The sequence below is a fragment of the Scomber scombrus genome, chromosome 4, assembly GCF_963691925.1.
Source record: "Scomber scombrus chromosome 4, fScoSco1.1, whole genome shotgun sequence".
Lineage (NCBI taxonomy): Eukaryota > Metazoa > Chordata > Actinopteri > Scombriformes > Scombridae > Scomber > Scomber scombrus.
In genome coordinates this window covers 31,980,473-32,005,455 of record NC_084973.1, presented here as the reverse complement: position 1 = coordinate 32,005,455, position 24,983 = coordinate 31,980,473, and the positions used below count along the sequence as shown (strand labels likewise).

General features: G+C 40.2%; 1 pseudogene; it reads right to left on the bottom strand.

Moving 5' to 3' along the window:
* LOC133978510 (zinc finger protein 208-like) overlaps nt 1-24,983 on the bottom strand; it is a 355,630-nt pseudogene that overhangs the window by 49,248 nt on the left and 281,399 nt on the right.

The window sequence follows — 24,983 nt, the reverse complement described above, 5'->3', positions numbered from 1 at the left end:
TAAAAACAGTAAATTCTCAATAAAACACCATATCAACTAGTTTGGCATGATCTTACATTATAACTTTTATATTAAATAAAGGTAATGGAATACAATTGTTATCAATATTACATTTACTCTGGTAACCATGGAGATCAGGAACCTGCTCTCTTTCTTTCTTTATTTCCTCCTACTTGTTCTTACTTTCTCTTCTTCCTCTCTCCTCCTACTTCTTGTTCATTCTCTTCTTCCTCCTTTCTTTCTTTCTCCTCTTTCTCCTTTATCTTTCTTTGTCTTTATTTTCTTACTCATTTGTCTTTCTTTCTTTCTTCCTCCTCTTCCTCCTTTCTTTCTCCTCTTCCTCCTTTCTTTCTCCTCTTCCTCCTTTCTTTCTTTCTCCTCTTCCTCCTTTCTTTCTTTCTGTATTTCTCTTCTTACTCATTTGTATTTCTTTCTTTCTAGGTGGATAAAATATTTAATATGTATCATTCTTTTGTGGTTACACCATTTGACATTTTCAGGAGCATTCAGTCTGACTTTTGGTAAAAAAAATGGTTCAAATGTCATTTTAAATGATATAAAACCAACAAAAATACAGAAATGTACATTTTAACAAACCTGATGCTGCTTTTAAAACATATTTTTGAATTTCTCATCTTGCCAACACTTATTAGTCACTGACTGATGCTCCCAAAACAACAAGCCGACACTAAGGCACATTTAAGCATCTGTTGATTATTTTTCATATGATTGTGTGACTTGAATCAGGCTTCTTTTGCTTCTTCAAGTTTCCAGACTTTATTTGCGTTTCTGTTACAGTATTTTCTTTTTTCTTATGATCTGAGGCGCTTTGTGAAAATTGGATGAGTACTTCAAGCACAGCTCCACACACACACACACACACACACACACACACACACACACACACACACACACACACACACACACACACACACACACACACACACACACACACACACACACACACACACACACACACACACACACACACACACACACCTCTACTGTTTCGGGCTTTGTTATGATAAAAACAGCAATATTCTTCTACACTTCCTCCTCTCTCCAACCACATCTTAAAATGACATTAAAAAGTATGCAAACTCCAGCTTCAGACTGAATTTAAAAAAGTGAGATACTGAACATGAACAAGCCCCGAATGCTAAAAACAACACTTAAAAGGGGAACCGATGTTACAACTAGGCATGTGTTTCCAGGTGGTATTTGTGTATAAAGTAGTGATCAGTTACCTTTAAGTGATGTCAGTGGAGTCGGCGTCTGTTGCAGCTGAGGACAAGTTCGGAAAAATGAAAACTATTTACAGGTGCAGAGTTAGAAAGAAGTGAGCCTTTTCATCTCTGCTGGAGGCTGAACTGCTCCAGGCTGCTTTAGCAACTACATGCATCACACACCTGCATCTGCTGCCAAATTCACTGTCGGTGGTCCAGTTGCATTGTGGGAAATGTAGGCGCTAAGGTTTAACAAGGAATTAATGGAATTTTTAAAGGACTAGTCGACAATTTTTTAATCTGTTTTGAAGCGATTGTTAAATTCACATATGTGCATTAAAATACTGTAATAGTGAATAATTTATTAATTAGTGACCAGCTTAGGAAATATTGGGGAAACATGAAGAGGGACCAATCCTGGATGTTTGGGCCAGATGCCGATGCTGATACCAATATTAAGGAGTCAAAGAATTCCAATATCGATAATTATATAAATTATCCCTAAAATGTGGTTATTAAACACTTGCATATATATTAAACTTGAATTTTAAAAAAGTATCAAAATATACATAAAATGCTGCCTGAATAACATTTATTTAATGTTACGGCCATAAAACAAAACAGATGGTTCAACCTATGACCAGCAACATATTAAAACACCAAACCTGAGTTCAAGATTGCCAAACTGATCTTTTATTTATAAGAAATACCAAAATTAACCAAAACTATGAGAGTCAGAAGGCCAAAAAGAACAAATGGTGAGGAAGCCCATTGGCCAGCCGTTGGGACCTTGGACTTAGGGATATCCTAAGCTAAAGTACATATATCTGCATATATCGGACAACATATACCTCGATACTGATATATCTGTAATAGGACAATATCTGATTATAATATCCGATAACCAATACATGAATCGGTCTTCAGATAAGACTATAAATATATAAAGGATATCCATTTGATGGGACCAAATCACCCAACTTTGCTTCTTCTGAATTCATTTTTACACAAAACAACGACCCCTATCTCTTTAATCGGCATCAATTTAGAAATCTCTTCATTGCCGATTTGAATAAGAGAACAAAAACTCTTAATATGTTCATTTGCATGTACGAATATAATGTAAAGACTTCTATAAGCTTCTATAACTGCATCCTGAGACAATGAATTTCCTGTTCTCTGCAACATTTGATCCTTAAGTAAAAGAATCTGAGAGCTTCTTCGACCTCCGGCGGCTATATTTAGGTCGTGATGTAAGCGTCCGCGTTGACATGAGCTGTCAAAGACGACGACCTGAGGGTGACGTCATTTACGACCAACGCTTGACTCCTCTGAGCACAAACCCCTTTTTTCTGCAGGTCTGATCGGACTCATCGGGTTACGGAGGCCGGAGCTCTGTGACAGCTGACCGGTGAATGATTGAATGCGTCTGCGGAGCATCAGTCAAACACCAGATCTCCGTTGGCCTCGTCAACCTGTCAGTAGAAACTCAAACCAAAGAAGGTCCGATCAATGAAAAGCTCTCTTTTAGCCACGGGAGCTCGACTCTTCTCTGTGTGGGAAAATGTACAGATCCTGATCCTCTGTGTCCGTCTTTTAATCCATCTCACATGATGTACTACATGTACAAAATCACCAGGGCTTTGGATTAATGAGGAGTTTTTTTGAAGACCAAACCAAGAGTCGACCCATATAAGTTTAGCTTCTTGCAGAGAATAATATTCACAAGCACAAAAAGAAAGAAATCCAACAACTCACACTGATGGAAAAATGGATGTTTAGCAGTCAAAAATAAGCAAAAAGTAGATTTGATCCTGTTTTTATTGAGGATTTCTACTCACTGAGACTCATTTTGACTCATTGCTCAAACAATCAATGATGTCAGATCAATCAGACCGATTTCTGACATTTTTACATTTTCTTTAGTGTTGAATTGTCTTCTCAAAGCTGTCACCTCCCAACTAGGCTTTCATGTTTCTGGATATTGTTGTCAATGAAGAACTAGTGGTTGTAGATGGAGGTGGATGTAGAGGACCTCCGTTCACATGTACAGGTCGTAACTGTTTCGAGTTGATTGGCGATCACATGATGTGTCGCTTTATAAACAGAGAAGGCTTTGTGTCATTCGGCCTTTTTTAAACCTGGCATTAAAATGTGTCCGATCACAAGTGGACAGCCGAGATACTTTGCTGTTTATACTTGTCTCTTTTATGCATCTCGAGCTGATTATTTGTGTCCATATTTCATTGCCACTTCAACATCTATAACGTACTCCAACCACATACTTTTACCTTTGTTGAATTGTCTTTCTTCCTCTTAATCTATCTATCTATCTATCTATCTATCTATCTATCTATCTATCTACTGTATCTATCTATCTATCTATCTATCTATCTATCTATCTACTGTATCTATCTATCTATCTATCTATCTATCTATGTATCTATGTATCTATCTATCTATCTATCTATCTATCTATCTATCTATCTATCTATCTATCTATCTATCTACTGTATCTATCTATCTATCTATCTATGTATCTATGTATCTATCTATCTATCTATCTATCTATCTATCTACTGTATCTATCTATCTATCTATCTATCTATGTATCTATGTATCTATCTATCTATCTATCTATCTATCTATCTATCTATCTATCTACTGTATCTATCTATCTATCTATCTATCTATCTATCTATGTATCTATGTATCTATCTATCTATCTATCTATCTATCTATCTATCTATCTATCTATCTATCTATCTATCTATCTATCTGCTACTCTTCATTCTTTCAACCACTGACTTAAACAACCGCCACATCCTGCGTTGATGACGTATTTTCCTGTTACGTCCTTGTCGGAGACGCATCGAGACACATTAACGTTTATACTATGAAACATATGTGATCAAATGCGTCCCAGACCACCTCAACAAGTGGTTCTCGGAGGTTGTTTACACTTGTATTTACCGCTGTGTTCTTGTTATCGGACCACCTGAGACTTATGTTAATGCCAGGTGTAAACAGGTCCGAGATGTCAGCAGATTTGTGAAAAGATCGATACATGAAATGATTATCTTTGCTGTTTTTTTTCCCTGATTCTACTCTGCAGAATAATAGACTGCTTCTTTTAAAGGCAGCGAAGAAGAAGTGCTTATACTGTAAGTGCTTCATTAAGTGCAACCAGTTTGACTCATCAGATTTCCATAAAAAGATGTTTTATAAACCGCAGTGAGCTTCTTTAAATCCAGTTAGAATATAGATGTGATTTTCCATTATTGGAATATCTTGGTGCTCATTATCGGACCGTCTCTGTCCATCAATATGTCTTAAAAGCCATATCGTCATCATAAAAACACGACTGGTCACACTCAGCTTTTATGTTGTGTTTTTATGACTTTATCCAAATTTTACACTTTTATTAATTTTCTTATGAGCCTCGTGAATTATGTCAGTGTTTTATTTGATCGTAATTTTCAGTCTCTGTGAAGCAGTTGGTGAACATTAGTTGTGTCTAAATGCAACCTATGAATAAATACATTGGATTTTTGAGTAGTTTGTTGCATATTTTGGCAACTGAGACAGCGTTGTCATATAATTAAAACAAAAAAAACAGACACACCATATTGTCCACGTCTTCCAAGCCATCTGTGTGTCCATATTCTTCATTTTTTTTCCTTCTCATTAAGAGACAAAAACTTCTCATGAAGTAAATGTCTAAACCCAGTGAGATTAACTATCGATTTAAAGTTTAGAAAATGTCAAAAAAATAGTGAGAAAATTCTAGTTTTATTCAAGGCAGCAAAAAAAAGTGTTCACGCTGTCTGCTCCCAATGCAGGTATAGTTTAATTAACCTGTCATAAAGCATTAAACTATACAGTATGCACACTTTTTTGGTCCAGCACCTGTTTTTTCCTCCCAGATGTGTGCATCTACGGCATAACGTTTCCTTTTTTTGTTCAATCAATGGTCCAAAATCCACAAATATTCAGTTTACTGTCCTATATGACACTTAAAAGCTTCAAATCCACCAATATGAGAAGCTGCATCAACAAATTTGTTGTAACTTTTGCTTTAAAAATGACAAAAATGATTATTTGATTGTCAATATAGTACCAAATTAAAGTTCTATCAATCAAGAAATGTATTAATTGGCCATTTTTTCTGCTATAATTCTTATCTTCAGCAGAAAAGTGTGGCAACTCTTGGAAGAATAATTTGGTTATGCCTTAGAAAAGGGTGTAAAAATACAGTTGTATGCATATATCCTGTGGTTTTAGATGCCTGTCACATATATATATCAGTCTTTTTTTTATTTAGATAATGAGAGAGTGTGCGTGTGTGTCTGTGTGTGTGTGTGAAGCTCCTTTTATTGTCGTTCTCATGATGATTTTCACCTCAGACTTAAACCACACAGAGAGGCCTGAGGGCTTCTACAGAGACCTGCACTCTAATCTGTGTGTGTGTGTGTGTGTGTGTGTGTGTGTGTGTGTGTGTGTGTGTGTGTGTGTGTGTGGAGGGGGTGTTTTCTTTTTTCCATTTGTTCCTATCTGCCGAACACTCCAGGTGTTTTTTGGGGGGGAAGTTCTTCACTTTGAACTCCAGAAGGAGCCTTTTTTTCCCCCCCTTGACTGTGTTAAAACATGCTGGGACATCCCACCTGTCTCCCAACCCGTCTCCTTTCTTTTCCCACAAACCCCCTCCTCTTCCTTTCCCTTCCTCCTACTCCTCCTCCTTAAAACATTGACTGAACCATTTCTGTCTTTACATCCTCAAATCATCAAATTACCCCCCCTCCCCTCCCTTCCCCCTTGCAGGATGTGTTCTCGTGCATTTACAGGATTGTAGGTAGTTGTAGGTATGTCACCGCTCGCTGTTTTTTTAAGCTTTACTGTAATTATACTGATAACACGGCAGGAAAGAAGCAGGAGTTTCGTGCTTGCTCTGCCTGGGAAACACACAACTCTACCGCTGAGTACCGTGTTTAAGGCTTTTTAAGAGGGATTACCAGTTGTTGCACGAACACAAGTGGTGTTTTTCTAAAGTGCACCGCAGCAAATTTCATTCCTTTTTACTCTGGTTCGACTCATAAAAGAGACCCGGAGACATACATCTAAAATTCAGGCTGGCTACAAACCAACTTGTAGTTACGGTTACGTCATCTAGCAGCCACCAAACTTCCCAAAACTGTTATAAATCACTCTACAATGCTGTGGTTTAAGTCTCGTTAGTGATTATCAACGCTCCTGTTGTCTTCAAGTCAATTTTGACCCTGGAGGACAACAGGCATTAACTTAAAAATGAGGTATAGTTTCATTTACATGAGGCTTATTGACCATCATTTGCAAGAAATATGTGTAAAATATGTGGTAATATGTTGGGATGAAGTTGGCTAAAAGGGTCTAACACACAATCAATCAATCAATCAATCAATCAGTCAAACCAGACCGGGTCAATTTTGACCCAGGATGATAAAGAAATTGCATGGAGACACAGGAGGGATAAAAAGGTGTTATTTTCATGTGCCTGTTTTTTTAAATGTTATACTTCCTTAAAGTTACACAACCATTGTTGTCATGGCAACAGTAAACACCACAACATTCCGTTTTTTTTGGTTGTTTTTTTTTTTTAAATGTCCCAACTCACGATTGAAGACACGACACTTGCGGCTGGAAACGCACAGAAATCTAACCATCCACCCATACCGACTTCCTCTAAAAAGGCAAAATCATCTCATCAAGTCATCTAATATTAACATCATCGGAACTTCATGAGGTCATAATTAGACAAAGATCATGGTTCATGTTGACTTCGGAGTTACTGGACTGTTGTCGTCATGGCAACAGTAAATACAACGACATATTACAATACCACTCACTTTTGAAAATACAAAACTTACGGTTAAAAACGGGAAGTGAACAGCGATCAAACAAACCATCCAATCCGCCAAAATCATCTCATCAAGTCACCTAAATATTAACGTCATCTGAACTGCGTCACTTCCCAGGTCGTAAATACTACGGCCACTAGATGGCGTAAATATATCTACGGGTCGATAAAGAGATCAAGTGCTGGTCGGTTGCAGGAACATCTCACGTTAACACTGCACACTAAACTGACTTTTACTGTGAATTCGCTCCTAATAAAGTCAGTTCAGTGTGTGGTGGTTAACTTTGTTTTTTAACTATAGGTTGTCTTTGCTGGCCTGAGTTTTTTGGCCTATAATGTAGTTTTTTTTCTTGTGACCTCGGGTTGTTTATCCTCCTTTGAAGCCGCATTCAGACCATCACTCGTCTGCAGAAACTACAACCTGTTCAAGTATAACTCTGCTAGGATTCAGACCTCTTTACCATCATCATCATCATCTCCAAATCTCCTCATCTTCTCTTTGACAGGGAAACTGTAGGAAACAGCACACAGACCCTTCACATGAATAATTCATCAGCAAATACAGATCTGAATAACTAATTAAATGATTTTTTTTTTTTTTTAAGTGCAAAGAGAAGATTGAAATAACCCCGTTTCCATCATGCAGCTGTGATCAGGAAGGAGCTTCAATCTTAACGGTGTCAAGATGACATAATGACTTACAAATCAATATTTAATAACAGCACAAACTGATTAACTGTAGAGAAGATGAGGGAAGTCTTACATAAATTTAAATGTTCTTAGATCTGTCTAGGTTGTGCATATGCCCAATTCATTGAGTCGACTCGAGTTTGAGTCTAATAAAGTTCGTCGTTGGGGCTTCTGCTGCTTCCTGCACGGAGGAACGAGACGACTTTATGAAAGCCCTCGAGCACAACACGACAACTTTAAAAGGCATCAAAATAAGTCACAAGCCAGGATGTGAGGACCCGACAGCGACTTTAAAGAACACAAAAACAACAGAACACCTCAGAGCAACAAAAAAAAAGAAAAACCCTGAATCTTCTCCGATCCCCAGCAGAATAATGTGAATAAAGCTCATCACAAACTTCTCTCCAACTTTGAAAAGAGCCCAACCTTCTCTCGGCAGAGCGGCGGGGAATTCGGCGGCTTTTTTTCTTTCTAGCAGCTGGGCCTGCCGCCCGCCACCGAGCTGCATCATGCTCTCTCATCGCCATTATCATCCACAAAGTCAGTATCCGGCATGCATTATAGATGAGACACATCTAGTCAAGACAACAGAGGATGTGCAGCAATCCCCCCCTCGTCTTACTGATAACACATACAGCTTTTACCACCTATCTCTGCTCAGACACACTCTTAACAGCTTCGGCTGTCAGTCATACTAACCTGGTAATGTCCCCCCTGTGAATAATACATGAGCAAATATCTACATCAGGCTTTACAAACGGGGCCCAAGATCCTAAAAACTGCGAGTAAGCCGAGTGGGGGATTTAAACCAGTGATGCTAGAGAAGTGAAATATGACAGGACAGAAAAAAGAGAAGGTGCACCTACCGCATACAGCGATCCCTCGTAGATACAAGCTCCTAGGATGAAAGAAAGAGACAGTGTTAGCATTTGAGAGTCCAGTCATGATCACATGGCTGGTATTTATATGTCATGTAGATGTTTTTTTTGGGTCACAAATTATGTAAATCTCTTTTTATCATTCTTGCAAACGTTCAGGTCAGATCAGCACCACAGAGGACGAAGAGGAATCAATTTCAATGTGACTTCCTGTAAGCTCCAGTGTGTGTGTGTGTGTGTGTGTGTGTCAGTGTGTGTCCGTCAAACTCTGAAAGTATTCGATATGTCTCAGCAGCACGGATACAAATGTCAGTTGAATAAACAGCTTCTGAATCCCAGCGGGAGAGAGAGGAAGAATAATCCAGGGACAGACAGTCGAAAATCTCCCCGATTTGAAGGTAAAACGTGACATCATCAGTATTTCTTAGAGTCGGTCTGTTAAGAGAAACCTCAGAGATACAAATTCAGCAGTAGAAGAAGTACTCAGATCCTTTAATGTATGTAAAAGTACAAATAAAGCAATGTAATAATAAAAGTCCTACGTGAAAAAGTATCATGAGTGATGTAGTATGCAGTATTACAGTAAAAGTACTGCAGTACTATGAGCGATGTAGTATGCAGTATTACAGTAAAAGTACTGCAGTATTATGAGTGATGTAGTATGCAGTATTACAGTAAAAGTACTGCAGTATTATGAGCGATGTAGTATGCGGTATTACAGTAAAAGTACTGCAGTATTATGAGTGATGTAGTATGCAGTATTATGAGTGATGTAGTATGCAGTATTACAGTAAAAGTACTGCAGTATTATGAGCGATGTAGTATGCAGTATTACAGTAAAAGTACTGCAGTATTATGAGTGATGTAGTATGCAGTATTACAGTAAAAGTACTGCAGTATTATGAGCGATGTAGTATGCAGTATTACAGTAAAAGTAGTGGTTTGGTCCTCTGACTGATATATTATTATTATGACATCATTAGATTATTAATAGTGAAGCATCAGTGTTAGAGCAGCATGTTACTGTTGTAGCTGCTGGAGGTGGAGCTAGTTTACACTACTTTATATACAGTTAGCTAGTTTGATCCATTGGTTCTCAACGTATCCTTTAACCTACTAATAAAGACACACCATTTCTATTACTCACAGATGGATTAAATATATAAAAATGAACAAGCAGTGCCTTAACATCTGATATAACTCTTACCAGTTGAAAGCCAATCAGAATCTAATGTGGCAACTCTTTGGTTTTGTGTAAAATTAAACTTCAAATGTATTAAAACCTCTCATATTAAACTTGCAGCAACGTTTAAACCCAAAGATTTTAGGCATCATCATCGTATGGAGCATGCAGGTTTAAAACATTTTTAAAAAGACAAAAAACAAAATGCAACCTTTAGACTTAAATGGCAAGGCGCTGATGATTATCTCTGCTCAATTTGAGGGCTAAATGTTAAGAAAACACAGACGGACACACGCGTGCCTGAGCCCAGCCTAAAGGTCTGAACCACACTGTGGAAATCTGAGACGCCTCGGGGGGAGGAAAGTGGAACGAGAGGTAAACATTTACCATAATGGTCCACATGGGAAAACACGGGGATAGTTACAGTTGTCTTCTTATACAATGCGCCAAAGAAGGAGACTCTTTATATGGCTGCTTTATGCTGCTGTGTCTTCATCTCGCTGCACTGTAAAATGTAATCTGGCACTTTAACTAGCTCTCAATAGACCTATTTCCAATGATTTCCTACTTGATTTGTTTTTTTCAAGCACCTTTTAGGGGACAGATGGGAACCAGGTTTATTATATAAACAATACTGTGGTTAAGATCTGGTTAGGTTTAGACACAAAAACCACTTAGGCCCTGTTTACACCTGGTATTAACCTACGTTTCGGGTGATCCGATCACAAGTGGACAGCGTTAAATACAAGTGTACAGCAGTGTAAAGCACATAGAGTTGCCATTGTGTATGAAATGCATTATATAAATAAAGCTGCCTTGTCTTGCAGGACCCCCGACACACATTGTGATCCAATCAATCAAACCACTCTCCCAGGTGTTCTGTGACATATTTAGTCACCTATCTTTTGGTGAATGGACTGTACTTATACTATATAACACTTTTCTAGTCTTACACTACAAGTCACATTCACTCATTCACACACTGATGATGTAGCCGTTGGAAGCAATTTGCAGGTTAAGTATCTTTCCCAAGGACCCACTGACACGTGAACTGGAGGAGCCGGGAATTGAACTGCCAATCTTCCGATTAGTGGACGACCAGCTCTACCTCCTGAGCCACAGCCGACCCTTTTGTAGTGTAAATGCTAATGTGTCCTGAAAATACATCGTCAAATGCAGCACGTGAAGGTTATTTCGGTAAACCTTTGAAAGAAGTGAGATGAGCTCAGATGTTCATGGTTGGAGTAAAATGAACAGTTGGAATAGCTCTTACATGCACATTAGCTCTTGAGACATTTTTATTAGCCCTTAGCTCGTCCGACTGACTTAATAACTGTCGTCAGCTCAAGACACATAAAAAAAGACAGGTGTGACAAGCAATGTGTCTCGGCTGTCCAGTTGTGATCGGATCACCCCGAGGCGCATGTTAACGCCAGGTGTAAACAGGGCCTTAGTTACGGTTAAGGAGGGATAATTTCGGTTTAGTTGAACATTGTGGTGACTCATGGTGTCATTTGTAGGAAAAGACACTTGGTTGGAAGCTGGAGGCAAACAGTTATCTCCGGCAGTAAACACATCTTGCTAACTATCTACTCATCCCCTCGAACCACCTCCTTCTAATGAAGAAGTCGACTTATATTGACGTCACCTGAACAGTCGTCACTTCCTCAGGTCATACCTACAATTCAATCTTTATTTCAGACCAGTTCGATCCATAAAAACACACATACAGCAAGAAACAACACACAAAGAAACGAAAAACATATCTAAAAGACATACAAACACCCTCTCCAATGCCTCCAAAAACTAGAGAAATAGCAGGTACTGCTCTTTTTAGGCATGACTAAAGCCATAATGATAATGATAATAAAAGTAAACATAAAATTCCTAAGAAGAGCTTGTACAAACAACTGTCTGGCACTCATCCATCTAGGGAGCTTCAACAAGATTCGCAGTGCATCATTATATGCCACCCGAAGTTTGCTATATTTAGCCTTACTGTAACTGCACCACAAGTGGAAGCCTCTAGATGGCGTAACGTAATTTTTAGACCCATACAGTCGTCTTTCTTGAGAAGTCGTGCTGCTCCTGGCTGATCTACAAAGATGGTTTAAAGCAGGACTGAACAATATATTGATATTATGTCAATATCGTGATATGACACTAGCTATCGTCTATATCGTAATATCACGATGTGGCCTAAATGTTGTCTTTTCCTTGTTTTAAAGGCTGCATTACAATAAAATTATGCTATTTTCTGCACTGTTCTGCACTAGCCATTCAATTATTTGCCTTTAAGTTACCCACATTAATCATAAACCTCATTGCATAAGTATTTTTTTAAAGCAGAAATAGTCATCCCTACAATATTGTCTCGTATGAAGGTATTTGCTTTAAAAATATTGTGAAATTTGATTTTGTCTTTATCTGTTTAAAAGCAGTCAGGATCTCCAAGGCACATGGAGAAGAGAAATAGTCTTAAAAAAGGTCAAAACCAGCAAGGTTTGTAGTATAAAAACACCTTTTCTGTGCAAAGTTTTTAGATTTTCTTTAGAAATTGTAATGAATCATCGCCTCAGTGGAGAAAATACTGATAATTTTCTCTTTTGCCTGCATCTATGAGGTAAAAAATCAGGTATTTTTTCATTTATTCTTCAATATTTTGAATGTGCCAGTTTGCAAGAGGTAAGAAGTACTGAAAATATGTCAAATTTGAGATTCCCAGCATAAGAAATGATGCTCATATTCAGGTTTTTAAGCCCACTTTCACAAGATAATGATTTAATTAACATCTTCTCCAGACATCAAACACTTTTTCCATCACATCGCACGTTAAACTGTCTCATCATCCTGTTTTTGGTTTCATCATTTAAAAAAAAAAGAGAGACATGAAGAAACTACAAAGGCTTAAACATGTTTTTTTAAGACCTACAATTTGTTATCTGAAGGAAATGAAGATATCTCACGACAGCAGCGAGATATCTGAATCATCTCAAGATTATCAGATTATCAGCAACCATGACAACACTCAGCCTCTGTAGAGAAACAGCGAATTTAATCTTTTAGACAGATTTGAATGACTCCCAAACTTTCTTCCATCCTCTTCCAGCATTCATTCATTTCAACCTTCATCCAATCCACCCAACAGCAGCTCTTAAATGTCAATAACATTTCAACTTTTATCTCTGCTTACGACACCCACGTGCAGCCCGAAAGAGGTGAAAGTTTATTAAAAGTTTGAATTCTTATTAGAGCGAGTGCTGCTGCCAAGTGGATTGGATTGGATGCACGCTGAGTTGAAGAGAAGATGCTAATGATTTTTTTTTTTGGTCAGATCTGAAGTCAGGCGTTGCTGCTGCTGCTGCTGCTGCATGTGAGCGAGGAGAGAGAAAGAGAGAGAGAGGATGGGAGAGGGGGAAGCTTTACTCAGCATGCACCCCGACTTCTTCCTTCACATTCACTCCCACCCCTCCTCTCTCTCTCTCTCTCTCTCTGAAGGTGCCTGGCTGTAATATTAACAAGTTTTTAAGGTGTGAAATGGAGTGAAACCTTGAATGGGTCCAGGTCAGTAACACAGCACAAACTCTGCTTTAAAAAAGCTCTGCTCCCTGACAGACTTATGCATTATTACTCCTCTGATGGGAATTCAGCAACATGTGCACGGGGCAGACCTTTTTAGATTTTGATGCAGAGTTATGAATATTTAAACCGGCAGCTGAGGCTTTCGAGCTGGGATCAGTTTTCAAAGACATGTTTGGATATTTAAGAAAGTGCACATTCACTGTTGCACAACAGGTCAACTCATGAGACAACAAGTTCAACTTCATGTGTTGCTTTTTTTTCTCTTTTCTATTTAAGATTCCTTCACCGGCTGCGCAGGATGTGCAGAAAATATCCTCCGTGAAGCAGATTACAAGAGTTCATGCTGGTTGATTATAAACATCCTGCAAAGCTGCATTTTGTTTTTGATTTTTCATTCCAACTCTGAGTCTTCTCCTTTCAATTAGACTCTCTCAAATTGACTTTCTATCCCACTAGGCATCGATTTTGTGATTTGCTAGATCCAGAGATGTAAAGATTTCTTGGTAGATTTGGGCTTAATAAGAGTTTTATTGCATCCAGAGGGCAAAGGAGTGTTGTTTCAACAGCGTTAAAGCAGGTTCAAACCCCCATCATGAAAATATACAGTGCCAGTCAAAAGTTTGGACACACTTTTCTCATTGATGTGAATGGGAATGTGACTGAAATGCTGTTTAAACAACTTTTTCAAGCAAATGTTGCCCTGCCAATCACCTGCCAATCACCTAATCAATGCCTTCTGGGATAAATCTATAGTATTGATGCAGCTTTTTCCTGCATTATAAACAAACACATCTCCCTTTGTGTGATGTGAAAGAGTTTACTTTACATCTCTTTTAGGAGACACTCTGCAAAGTCCCTGAGGCTGCAATCACACAAATCTCTGCTCTCAACCCCTGAGGAACAATAACCTGCTCAGAGGGGTTCCCAAAGCAGGGTCCTAACCCCCTCCAGGGATCCATACACGTCCTCAGCAACGCGAGGAGTAATTCATGTCCACTGCTACTTCATTCAATAGGAAAAAAGGCTGCTTTGATCGCAACTTTCTCTCATCCACAATCGCTCGATATGAACAGATTTATGATTCAGAGCTGAAAGTAGAAGCTGTGGTGCTAAATCTGATGAAGCTGCGCCTTGGGTCATTAAAGATTTATACTATTTTACAAATTTGGGGCTTGTAGCTGTAATGTCATAGCGCGTGCATGTGTGTCCGTGTGTCCGTGTGTATGTGTGTGTGGTTCCTGACAACTCCTGACCTGCATAACAACCCGAACAACTGGTTTGGTGAAGGAGAGAGAGAGAGAGAAAAAGAAAGAAATACCAACCATGTATTCCTCTGGGAACGGCGAGGATCCCAACAAGCAGAGCTCCAACAAATATCCACCATCCATCCATGTTCGCAGCCCCAAAAAAAAAAAAAAACACCAAAAAAAAAGGGAATTAAATCCAAATCCAGTCAGAAGGGAGGTAAAAACGCGCGCGCGGTGTGTGTGTTTGTGTTTGATCTCTCTGGCTCTAATGAAAGCGGTTCACACTGTGCATTATTGGTGTCCCGTTGTGTCGGAAAACAAGCAAAAAAGGGAAAAAAGGAGGAGAAAAAAAAAAAGGTCCGGGGAATCTTTAACAGCGGAGCAGGAGCGGAGGCGCGGAGCTCACCGGGTCCGACTCCTGAGCGCTTTGCTCCGGGTAGGAATGCAGCGCAGTCCCGTAAAACCTGCAGAAGTAATCCCCCCTCTCTTCTCTCTCTCTCTCTCTCTCTCTCTCCCTCTCTCTCTCTATTCCTTCTCCGCTTGCTCACAGCTCCACTCTCAACTCTGCTTATTATTTAAAAAGAAAAAAGAAAAAAAAGACGCAAGGTGCTTTATATTCCCTCCTCTTCCTCTCCTTCTTCTTCTTCTCCTTCTTCTTCTTCTTCTTCTTCTTCTTCTTCTTCTTCTTTTTTCTCTCTCCCAGCAGCAGAAGCCGGGACCGGGTTTCTTTAAAAATCGTGAAGCATGACGAGGAGAGAGACACTTCTTGCAGTGCAGCCTTCTTCTTGTCCTCCCCAAGACCCAACACCAACACCACCACCTCCTCCTCCTCCTCCTCCTCTCCCTCCTCCCCCTCTTCCCCCTCCTCTCTCCACGAGGACGTCCCACCTACACCTCCTCATATCATACCCTCCTCTCTCTCATATGATGGAGTATTGATTTGTTGATGAATGAATGGAAAGTAAGATTCATTTACAGAGTTTTAACATGTCATAAATCACTGTTTCCCTCTTCACAATGTGTCTACTCACTCTATTAAACACAATTTTATACTTTATTAAACACAATTAACACCATTTTATGAGCTGTGGAGTCATTATAACATCTCTGTATATTGCTTCAGGGGTCTTTTTTTGTGTGTCTGCAAGTTTTTCTGCAGTGATATAGCGATCTTAACATGCTTTAACATGCTTTATAGTGTTCTTCATCCCCTTGTTAAATGATTATCAGTCTCCTGCAGGGAGTCAGTGGTGACTTTAGTTGACCCTAATGGGCATTTTCATCCTCCATGATTAGCCTTGTTATAAACTAATCTTTATTTCTGGAGCACATTTCATCCATAAAGGCGTTTCAAAGTGCTTTATATAGTCCATTAAAAACTGCACATGCCAATTAAAAGGAAAGAAACCGTATTAATTTAAACAGTATGAGGACCTGTAACAACTTCTGGATACTAAATAATGAGTTCAGAGTGATAATATGTCACTTTATGTGTGTTTAATATGTTATATTTTTAATTTAGAGGTACAACAATCAATAAATTAGACTCAATCTGCAACTATTCTGATGATAGACTCATGATTTAAGTCATTTTTTAAGCAAAAAATACCAAATGCAAGTTCTTTAACCCTCCTGTCGTCCTCCTGGGTCAAATTGACCCCATCTCTTTTGACTGTTCCTTCTTTCCTTCCTTCCTCCCTCTTTCTTTGCTCCCTCCTCCCTCCATTCTTCCTTCCTTCTTTCCTTCTCTCCTTACTTCGTTCCTCTTTTCCTCCCTCCATCCCTCCTTATTCCTTTCTTTCCTTCCTTCCTTCCTTCCTTCCTTCCTTCCTTCCTTCCTTCCTTCCTTCCTTCCTTCCTTCCTCCCTCCCTCCTCACTCTTTTCCTTCTTTCCTTCTCTCCTTACTTCCTTCCTCTTTACCTCCCTCCCTCCTTACTCCTTTCTTTCCTTCCTTCCTTCCTTCCATCCTGCTTTCCTGCTTTCCTTCCTTCCTTCCTCCCTCCCTCCCTCCTTTCCTTCCTCCCTCCCTCCTTACTCCTTTCTTTCCTTCCTTCCTCCCTTCCTTCTCTCCTTACTTCCTTCATCTTTTCCTTCCTTCCTTCCTTCCTTCCTTCCTTCCTTACTGCTTTCCTTCCTCCCTCCCTCCTTACTTTTTCCTTCCTTCCTTCCTTCTCTCCTTACTTCCTTACTCCTTTCCTTCCTTCCTTCCTTCCTTCCTTCCTTCCTTCCTTCCTTCCTTCCTTCCTTCCTTCCTTCCCCTTCCCTCCTTTCCTCCCTCCCTCCCTCATTACTCCTTTCCTTCCTCCCTTCTTTCCTCCCTTCCTCATCCCTTCCTCCTGTCCTTCCTTGACCTGAGGACAACAGGAGGGTTAAATTGAACATTTGATGTTTTTTTTTGGTCTTACGGGATATAAAATGAAATATTTTGGGGTTTCTGACTATTTATCAGTTAAATCAAGACACTGGATGATGCCACTTTGTGTTAGAGGAGAGTGTGATTGTCATTCTTCATTGTTTTCTGATTCATAGATCAAGAGATTAATCAATAATGAGAATCATTAGTTGCAGCCGTACATGTGTATATGGGTTTAAACCTGAGGGTCAGGGCCCAACAAGGGGTCACACGATCAATCTAAAGGGGTCACGATATGATTTAGAGGTTGGAAACAAGAAAAAACTCAAGTCTTCACACAGAATTAGACTTATATTTATATTTCTTTATTCTTTTCTGACAGCTCACAAACATCTTAAATATATATATATGTATTTATATGAAGAGCGATCCATCAACCACCTACACTATGAGGACTTATTGAGCTTTTTTTAGTGACATTATGACTTTTTTCTTTCACAGTGCTGCTATGAGCTTCTCAGAGAAATCTATGTTCATCCATAGTCGCCGCTTGATGTGCAAAAGTTAAAATTGTGTGTAAAGATGATGCAGATGAATTACTTCAGTCACATTTATAGGTGGAAATCTGTGTTTTTACACTTTTATCACGTTAAAGCGAATATATTCGACTGTATGCTACATCAGATATGATATATTATATGTATTAATTATCATTTTAATACAGACTTTGTACAGTTTTTAGTGACCTTATGTTCTTTCTTTCATAATATCTTTCTTTACATTAATATCTGCATGATGCTTAAAAGTTAAAATCATAGAAGAATGGATTAATTATAAAGGAAATTGATGACTTAGATATATTTTTATCATTTTAATACTCTAATAATGCTGTTTTAATAACTTTAATACATCTGTAGTTAGTTTAAAACATTTTAATATTATGTCCAGTGCAACTTTAATACACTTAAAAGTAGTTTTATTCCTTTTATATCACCATCACATCCATGGTGACAGCTACTGACGAACTTAATGTCTTACTTTTATAACTTATGGTTTCAACTATTAACATTTCATGAAAGAATATACTATATATGGTGTTTCATTGTTCTCATCTTACTCTCAGAGGTTATATATTGTCTTTATTATCACCTATTGTATCACTATAATAATCCTATAAGGGATTTTGGTTATAAGTATAAGTTTTTTAGTAGCTTTCATCATTGAAGTATTATTATATGATTTTCTGTTGGCCTTATTAGTTGCTGCAGGGTGTTTAAGTCAGCTGATGTCTGTATAATAACCTCCTAAGCTGTCGTAGTGTTACAGACTGTGTGCTGGCTCTGTGTCCGTGAGTGTAATGTTTAATCAGAGGGAGTGCAGAGACCGAGATTCCTCAGTGTCACATGGCAGTAACCTGATCTCCGCTCGGCCCTTTTGTCCTCTGCCAAAAACAGGGATCAGAATCAGAAGTTGTTTTTTTTTTTGAATGAGCTTTTCTTTTTTCTTCCTCTCTTCTTTTAACCTTCCTGTCGTCTGTTTTGAGTGTTCCTTCTTTCCTTCCCTCTGTCCTTCCTTCCTCCCTCCCTCCTTCTTTACGTCCCTCCTTCCCTCCTTCCTTCCTTCCTTCCTTCCTTCCTTCCTCCCTTCCTTCTTTCCTCCCTCCCTCCTTCTGTCTTCCTTTCCTCCCCATTACCTTCCTTCTTTCCTCTGTCCTTCTTTCCTTCCTTCCTCCCTCCCTCCCTCCTTCCGTCCTTCCTTCCTTCCTTCCTTCCTCCCTTCCGTCCTTCCTTCCTTCCTTCCTTTCCTTCCTTCCTTCCTCCCCATTACCTTCCTTCTTTCCTCTGTCCTTCTTTCCTTCCTTCCTCCCTCCCTCCCTCCTTCCGTCCTTCCTTCCTTCCGTCCTTCCTTCCTCCTTCCTTTCCTTATTCCTTCACCCTTCCTCCCTCCTCCCTTCCCTCCTTCTTTCTTCCCTCCTTTCCTTCCTCCCTCCCTTCCTCCCTTCCTCCCTTCCTCCCTTCCTCCCTCCCTCCTCCCTTCCTTCCTTGACTGGAGGACAACAGGAGGGTTAACGCTGCTGTCTGCACCCCTTCAAATATTTATAAGCAGTGGAAGATTTAAAAAATTAAAAAATGTCTGTGATCCATAGAAGGTTTTTTCTCCGCTTGCATCGCTTTGACACTTCACGTGGAGTCTGCCGCTAATTTACCTCAGACAGGTTTATTCTCACGTTGAGGTCAGATTTAATAAGAAGGCTAAACTAAAGGTAACGCAGGTTCACCCTCTAATACATCTACGGTTATAATGACCACTAAAACCTGTGTGGTCATTATCTTTTCTTTTTTTTTCCATTAGAAGAACAAACAATAAGTTATGTTATTCCAATTATAACCTGACATTTATTGCAGTTTCCTTTCCTCTAAATGAGGTCAAAGGTCAAGTGAAGCGTGTACACTGAAAGAGAAAATGATCCTCTCTGACTCACAAGTGCGACACAACTCAGCCTGAAGGTGTTTTCATGCACACACTTTACAGAAATACAGATATATTTATTATTTATTGAATTAAAGTTCTTTAGTATTAAGTGTTTATTCTTAAAGCCCTTTTACCCTCCTGTTGTCCTCAGGTTAAAGAAGGACAGGAGGAAGGGATGTGGAAGGGAGGAAGGAAGGAAGGAAGGAAGGAGGGAAGGAAGGAAGGAAGGAAGGAAGGAAAGGAGTAAGGAGGGAGGGAGGAAAGGAGGAAGGAAGGAAGGAAGGAAGGAAGGAAAGGAGGAAGGAAGGGAGGAAGGAAGGAAGGAAAGAAGAAAAGGAGTAAGGAGGGAGGGAGGAAAGGAGGAAGGAAGGAAGGAAGGAAGGAAGGAAGGAAGGAAGGAAAGGAGGAAGGAAGGAAGGAAGGAAGGAAGGAAAGGAGGAAGGAAGGGAGGAAGGAAGGAAGGAAAGAAGAAAAGGAGTAAGGAGGGAGGGAGGAAAGGAGGAAGGAAGGAAGGAAAGGAGGAAGGAAGGAAGGAAGGAAGGAAAGGAGTAAGGAGGGAGGGAGGGAGTAAGGAAGGGAGGAAGGAAAAGAGTAAGGAGGGAGGGAGGGAGGGAGTAAGGAAGGAAGGAAGGAAGGAAGGAAGGAAGGATAGAAGGAAGGAAGGGAGGGAAGGAAAGGAGTAAGGAGGGAGGGAGAGAGGAAGGAAGGAAGGAAAGGAGGAAAGAGGGAAGGAGGAAAGGAGGAAGGAAGGAAGAAAGAAAGGAAGAAACGAAGGAAGGAAAGGAAGTATGGAAGGAGGAGGGAGCAACAAAAGAGGGAATGAAGGGAAGAATGAAGGAAAAATTAAAGAAAGAGGAAGGAAGGAAGGAAGGAAGGAAGGAAAGAAGGAAAGAAGGAAAGAAGGAACAGTCAAAAAATGGGGTCAATTTGACCCGGGAGGACGACAGGAGGGTTAAAGAAAACAGCCAATATATCTCAGATCTCACAGCAGTTTTAGGTAAATTCACTACTTTACCAGATCTCAGGAGTGCTTTATTCTAGAAATGTGTGATATATTGTATTCTTCTGTCCCGTATACCGGCCCATTGTTGTCCAAAAACTATTAAAAACACATAAATTAGCTACACAGCTGCACTAGGTGACATGTTTTTTTCATTATGTAGAGTTTGGTCATGTTAGTTTGTTTAGAAACGGCTCCAAAGACTAATAACAGAGGTCTTATTTTCAGTCCCTGGAGAGTAGTTCTGTGTAAAGAAGACGCTCACTGAGCATGTGCAGGGATACAGCTCTGCTTTACCAGCGTATTGCGCAACATATCACAACCTCTTGACTTTAAAGTGTCCATAATCTTCATTATAAAGGAACGTGTCACCCATGGCAACAGTGTGGTTCTTGGTTTTCTTGGTTTTTTAATGTTTTATTGTTGCATTCAAACATATTTACTCCTGTTATCATCCTTTATCAGAGTATCCATATCTCTTATTAGCATTTTAAATGTTTAATAGTTGAGTTAATCTTTATTATTGCTTCTGACTGCTTTTTATTGTCCGGCATAAACAGACTTTCCATGCAAATTAAAGCATTTCTGCTCTTGTTGGACCACCCTGTAAAGGTTGAATAAATGAATTTAAATATCATGTCAATGCTGTGAGTGTTATTAAGTGATTCCTTTTAAATGCTTTTGCAAACCTCTCAAACCCCTCTCAGGATCCCTGAAGGTCCTCGGGGCCGGTAACACTCAAAAACAGCAACACAACAAATACGTTTTAAAGCTACTGCCAGCCAGCAGGAGACCTATTGAAGTCAGTTTCATCATTTTTTTTTTGACTATTTCCACAATTTTCATTGCTTCTTTTCTCTTCTCCAGTCTCTCTCGATTCCCCCGCTGCCAAATCCTATTACATTAGCTGCTGCAACAACCTAATTTCCCCACAGGGACCGATAAAACTTCCAAATTTATCTCAATCTTACACTGAATATCAACCTGCGCAGCGTCAGAGGATGAACGTGTAATTGACTATCCTAATTCTATGCACGCTATTTGAGAAGATGTCTAGACTCTCGCTGGGGGGGTTTTGGGTCCATCACAGGGTTGTGTAACTTTCCCCAAAATGACACTTTATGTTGTTAGAGGCATCTGCTGTTTACAGATGTTGTGTTGGGGGGGAAGTAGTGAGAGCTGAAATAATGCTTTAAGGGAAGTTGTAAGGCCTTTATAATGGCGGAGAGACAGTTACAAGGATATTAAGCTGATGAAAGAGGGTTCAGTTAACAATTCAATTCACTGGTTTAACCTTAAGCTTTTAATCCTGACCATGAAGTTTGAAGACTCAATGCTGGAAAAACAGCTGGAGGAGCCTCAACATTCACTGGAAATGGACCTGAACTCTGCAGTTTTTGGAGTTAAGACATCACAGAGGCTTCAGTTTTACTCCTAATGAAATATCCTCAGTTTAAACTTGCTGCTATATAAACATAAATCTCCATCAGTGTGTGTGTGTGTGTGTGTGTGTGTGTGTGTGTGTGTGTGTGTGTTTTCCTCTCATTAATGTCGACCAGACTGATGACCTGATGAGAACTTTGACAACTCTTGAGGCTTCACTCGAGTCCAAAAGTGATGTTTTTTTCATTACGAGCAGATGCCTTTGTACACACACACACACACACACACACACACACACACACACACACACACACACACACACACACACACACACACACACACACACACACACACACATATAAACACTGATATACTGAAGGTCATGCACAAGATGGTTTATAAATTATGAACGAGTACATTTCTAGCATTCAAATCAATAAGCGTGCTTACATCTGCAGAGTAAGGCTCCACAGGCCTTTATGAAATATTGAGTGAAACATCACAGAAAGAGAAAATCTGACTTCCCCTTCTGTCACACTGTTCATATTTCTGGGGGATTTTTTATGTATTTATTTATTTTAGCTGCAACAGGTGGCAGGAAGCCTTCAGTTCATTTATAGACGGGTCAGATGCATATACTGGGTAAATACTGCCCCCTAATGGCCATATGGTGGTACTACACCTGAGTAAAAAGTATGTGGACACTTCACCATCATGAGTGTTAAAACCAAAGAGGATCAGAAGCAAATGTTTTCCTTCTGTCCTCCCTCCCTCCTTCTTTCCTCCCCCCTAGCTTCCTTCCTTCCTGCCTTCCTCTTTTCCTTTCTCCCTCCCTCCCTCTCTCTTTCTTTCCTCCCTCCTTCCCTTTTTCCTTCCTTCCTTCCTCTCTCCTTTCCTTCCTTCTTCCTTCCCTTCCTCCCTCCCTCCCTCCCTCCCTCCTTTCCTTCCTTCTTCCTTCCTCCCTCTTTTCCTCCCTTTCTTCCTCCATCTTTTCCTTCCTTCTTCATACCTTCCTTGCTTCCTCCCTCCTTTCCTTCCTTCTTCCTCCCTCTTTTCCTTCCTTCTTCCCCTCCTCCATCCTTCCTTCCTCCCCCCACCTCCCTTCCTTCCTTCCTTCCTCCCTCCTTTTCTTCCTTCTTCCTCCCTCTTTTCCTTCCTTCTTCCCCTCTTCCATCCTTCCTTCCCCCCCCTCCCTTCCTTCCTTCCTTCCTCCCTCCTTTCCTTCCTTCTTCCCCTCTTCCATCCTTCCTTCCTCCCTCCCTTCCTTCCTCCCCCCCCTTCCTTCCTTCCTTCCTTCCTCCCTCCTTTCCTTCCTTCTTCCTCCCTCTTTTCCTTCCTTCTTCCCCTCTTCCATCCTTCCTCCCTCCCTCCCTCCCTCACCATCATGAGTGTTAAAACCAAAGAGGATCAGAAGCAAATGTTTTCCTTCTGTCCTCCCTCCCTCCTTCTTTCCTCCCCCCTAGCTTCCTTCCTTCCTCCCTTCCTCTTTTTCTTTCTCCCTCCCTCCCTCTCTCTTTCCTCCCTCCTTCCCTTTTTCCTTCCTTCCTTCCTCTCTCCTTTCCTTCCTTCTTCCTTCCCATCCTCCCTCACTCCCTCCCTCCTTTCCTTCCTTCTTCCTTCCTCCCTCTTTTCCTCCCTTTCTTCCTCCCTCTTTTCTTTCTTTCTTCATCCCTTCCTTCCTTCCTCCCTCCTTTCCTTCCTTCTTCCTCCCTCTTTTCCTTCCTTCTTCCCCTCTTCCATCCTTCCTTCCTTCCTCCCCCCCTCCCTTCCTTCCTTCCTTCCTCCCTCCCTCCCTCTCTTCCTTCCTCCCTCCCTCCTTTTCTTCCTTCTTCCTCCCTCTTTTCCTTCCTTCTTCCCCTCTTCCATCCTTCCTCCCTCCCTCCCTCACCATCATGAGTGTTAAAACCAAAGAGGATAAAAAGCAAATGTTTTCCTTCTGTTTCTTATTGCAGATCAAGTTAAATGTGATTAGAAGAGTAAAATATTTAGGTCACATCTTCAGGAATGATCTATGGGGGTGATGACGATGTGCAAAAGTTCCAAGGTTGCTAATACACTGGCATTAAAATGTAATATATGTATGGATGATGTAAAGACAGCTAACAGGATAACTAAAGCATATTGTACTCCACTCTATTGGAGCTTAAAGAAGATCCTGTAAGCATCATTAAAAGCCACCGTAAGCATCTTTATTGTTGCTTTACTATAACTGCACCATAGAGTGGAGTACAATATGCTTTAGCTTGGCACTTTTGCACATCGTCATCACCCTCATAGATCATTCCTGAAGATGTGACCCAAATATTTTACTCTTCTAATCACATTTAACCTTTGTGTCGTCCTCCCGGGTCAAATTGACCACGTCTGTTTTGACTGTTCCTTCTTTCCTTCCTTCCTTCCGTCTGTCCTTCTTCCCTCCCTCTTTCTCTTTCTTTCCTTCCTCTCTTATTTTTTCCTCCCTCCTTCTTTCTTTCCTCCCCCCTAGCTTCCTTCCTTCCTCTTTTCCTTTCTCCCTCTCTTTCTTTCCTCCCTTCTTCCTTCCTTTTTTCCTTCCTTCGTCCCTCCCTCCCTCCTTTCCTTCCTCCCTCCTTTCTTTCCTTCTTTCCTCCCTTCCTTCCGTCTGTCCTTCTTCCCTCCCTCTTTCTTTCCTTCCTCTCTTATTTTTTCCTCCCTCCCTCCTTCTTTCTTTCCTCCCCCCTAGCTTCCTTCCTTCCACTTTTCCTTTCTCCCTCTTTCTTTCCTCCCTCCTTCCTTTTTTCCTTCCTTCTTCCTTCCCTTCCTTCGTCCCTCCCTCCCTCCTTTCCTTCTTCCTCCCTCTTTTCCTTCCTTCTTCCCCTCTTCCATCCTCCCTTCCTTCATTGACTCGAGGACAACAGGAGGGTTAATTTGTGGCTCCAGAAAGTAACTCAAGAAAATATTGAAATGGAAAAATCTTCTCTCTGAAGGCTGAAAACATGAATTTGTCCCGAGACGGGTTTAATATTTACAGCATATATTACCATTACCATATATACCAAAAAATATTATTTATTATTTTAATATCTCTAAAACTGAATGTTATGCTTAGAAGACTGT